Source organism: Chrysochloris asiatica, unplaced genomic scaffold (genome assembly GCF_000296735.1).
Source record: "Chrysochloris asiatica unplaced genomic scaffold, ChrAsi1.0 scaffold00049, whole genome shotgun sequence".
NCBI lineage: Eukaryota > Metazoa > Chordata > Mammalia > Afrosoricida > Chrysochloridae > Chrysochloris > Chrysochloris asiatica.
In genome coordinates this window covers 6,139,680-6,143,175 of record NW_006408567.1, presented here as the reverse complement: position 1 = coordinate 6,143,175, position 3,496 = coordinate 6,139,680, and the positions used below count along the sequence as shown (strand labels likewise).

Here is a 3,496-nt window from a genome sequence, read left to right as displayed (position 1 = left end):
GCTGTGGACAACATTGTGAAGAATGAATATTCCCGAAGATTTAATTGTGCTCATGAAGAACCTGTTTATAGATCAAGAGGCAGTTATTTGAACAGAACAAGGTGATACTGAATGTTTTAAAATTAGGAAAGGTGTGTACCAGGATTGTATTCTTTCACCATACTTATTAAATCTGTATGCTGAGCAAACAATTTGAGAAGCTGAATTATGTCAAAAAGAATGTGGAAAAAAAAAAAAAAAAAAGGTATGGCATCAAGATTAGAGGAAGGAGAAAAGCGGCTTTAGCGGCAGTAGTAGCATCGCCGGGTCCTGAGAGGAGGTGCTCCTTGCGGTGTTTTTTCTCAAACAGCAGAAGTTCTCATTTCAACGTAAGGAGGAGTCCGGTTCGAGTTCCTCCACTGGGATCTCTCTCATCTTGCTCGGCTATGGGAAATTGGACTGAAGCGACTGAGTTCACGATGGAGAGAGAAAAGGAACAGTTCCGTAAACTCTTTATTGATAGCTTAAGCTTTGAAACTACAGAAGAAGGCTTGAGGAACTATTACAAACAATGGGGAACGCTTACAGACTGTGTGGTAATGAGGGATACTGCAAGCAAAAAGTCAAGAGGATTTGGTTTTGTAACCTTTTCTTCCAGGTTGATGCTGAAGTTGATGCGGCCATGACTGCAAAGTCCCGCTCAATTGATGGAATAGTTGTTGAGCCAAAACCTGCTGTAGCAAGAGAGGAATCTGAAAAACCAGGGGTTCATGTAACTGTGAAGAAGCTGTTTGTTGGTGGGATTAAAGAAGATACTGAGGAACATCACTTTAGAGATTACTTCGAGGAGTATGGAAAGATCGATACCATTGAGATCCTTATTGATAGGCAGTCTGGAAAGAAAAGAGGCTTTGGCTTTGTTATTTTTGATGACCATGACCCGGTGGATAAAATTGTGTTACAGAAATACCACACTATTAATGGTCATAATGCAGAAGTAAGAAAGACTTTATGTAGACAAGAAATGCAAGAGGTCCAAAGTTCTAGGAGAGAAGAGAAGGTAACTTTCGTTTTGGGAATTCACGTGGTGGTGGAGGAAATTTTGGACCAAGACCAGGAAGTAACTTTAGAGGAAGATCTGATGGATATGGAAGTGGTCGTGGATTTGGGGATGGCTATAATGGGTCCTGGTGTGGTGCTGTGGTTTAATGCGCCAGACTGCAAAGTCTTTTGAACTGCAAGGTCGGCGGTTCAAGCTCACCAATTGCTCCTAGGAAACCCTACACAGGGCCGCTATGGGTCAGAACCGACTCGACAGCACTTCACAACAACAACATAATGGGTATGGAGGAGGTCTTGGAGGTGGCAATTTTGGAGGTAGCCCTGGTTTCGGAGGAGATAGAGGAGGATATGGTGGTGGAGGACCTGGATATAGCATCTATGGTGGGGACTACGAAGGTGGTTATGACAGCTATGGAGGAGGAAATTACAATGATTTTGGAAATTATAGTCAACAACCTTCTAACTATGGTCCAATGAAGAGTGGAAACTTTGGTGGTGGCAGGGACATGGGTGGACCATATGGTGGAGGAAATTTTGGTCCAGGAGGCAGTGGAGGAAGTGGGGGTTAAGGAAAGAAGAGCGGATATTGAGCTTCTTCCTACTTGCCATGGGCTTCACTGTATAAATAGGTGAGGATGAGAGCCCAGAGGTAACAGAACAGCTTCAAGTTATGTAAATAACAATGTTAAGGAAACTCTTATTTCAGTCATGCATAAATATATGCAGTGATATGACAGAAGACACCAGAGCAGATGCAGAGAGCCATTTTGTGAATGGATTGGATTATTTAATAACATTACCTTACTGTGGAGGAAGGATTGTAAAACAGTGCCTTTTAGACAGTTTCTTAGCTTTTTAATTATTTCTTTTTAGTGGTCTTTGTAAGAGTGTAGAAGCATTCCTTCTTTGCTAATGTTAAATTTATAAATTTCAGGTAACATGTGAAACCTTTTTTTAAGATTTTTCACAAAGTTTTGAAAAGCTATTAGCCAGGATCATAGTGTAATAAAACATAATGTTTACCTTTAAAAATTTTAGGTGTATGTGTAGAGTTAAGACGCTCTTGTACATTTATGATTTAATGAACTAATTCCAAAGGGGGGAAAAAAAAAGATTAGAGGATGACTCATTACCAACCTGCTACAATGCAATTCCTTCAATGCACCTTGGACTTCTTCCTTCAGTATCATTGACTCTGGATCATATGCTACCTCTTGAAATGGTTGAACGTCAACCACTTCCTTTGAAACAGTGACTCTGTGCATTCCTTCCATCTTCTTTTGATGCTCTCAGCCTCATGCAATAATATGCCCAGAGAATCCTTTAACAACTAAAGTCGAGGCTTGAATTTTTTCTTCAATTCCACCAGCTTGAGAAATGCTGAGCTGTTCTTCCCTTTTGGTTTTCTGACTCTAGGTCTTTGCACATTTCGTTGTAATATTTGACTTTGTCTTCTCCAGCTGACCTTTCAAATGTTTTGTCCATCTCTCATACATCCTCTTTTCTTCCATTTACTTTAGCATCTCTGTGCTGGATAGCAAGTTTCATGGTCTCTTCTGACATCCATTTTGTTCTTTTACTTCTTTCCTATTTTCTTAATGACTTTTTCTTTTCTTCCTGTGTAATGTTCTTGATGTCATCCAACAACTCTTCTGATCTTCGGTCTTTAGTGTCTAATGTATCAAATCTATTCTTCAGATGATCTCTAAATTCAGGTGGGATATATTCAAGGTCACATTTTGGCTCTCGTGGACTTGTTTTCATTTTCTTCAGCTTCAGTTAGAATTTGCATATGAGCAATTGATAGTCATCTCAATGTAAAGAAAACAAGAATCCTCACTACTGGACCAATAAACAACAATCAATGGAGAAAAGATTGAAGTTTTCAAGGACTTCATTCTTCTTGGATCATCGAAGCAGTCAGTGGTCAAATGATGTATAGCATTAGGCAAATCTGCTGAACAAGACCTTTTTAAAGTGTTGGAGAGCAAAGATGTCAGCTTGAGGACTAAGGTGTGCCTGACCTAAGTTACAGTATTTTCAATAACCTCATATGCATGTGAAAGCTGGACAGTGAGTAAGAAGACCGTAGAAGAATTGATGCCTTTGAGTTATGGTATTGGAGAAGAATATTGAAAGTGCCATGGGCTACCTAAAGAACCAATAGATCCGCTTTGGGAGAAGTGTAGCCAGAGTGCTCCTTAGAGGCCAAGATGGCCAAACTTCGTCTCTCATACTTTGGACATATTATCAGCAGGGACCAGTTGCTGGAGAAGGATACCGTGTTTCTAAGGTGGACAGTCAGAGGAAAAGAGGAAGTCCCCCAATGAGATAGATTGGCCAAGTGGCAGCATCGATGGATTCAAGCATGGCAACAGTAGTGAGGTTTGCCCAGGATCGGGCAGTGTTTTGTTCTGCTGTGCATAAGGTCGCTATGGGTTGGTACCAACTCAAT

The 3,496-nt window shown here is 40.5% G+C and overlaps 1 pseudogene; it reads left to right on the top strand.

Annotated features, from left to right (window-relative positions):
* The first annotated feature begins 458 nt into the window (after positions 1 to 458).
* Positions 459 to 1,518, top strand: LOC102819002 (annotated as a pseudogene).
* The last annotated feature ends 1,978 nt before the right edge of the window (positions 1,519 to 3,496 follow it).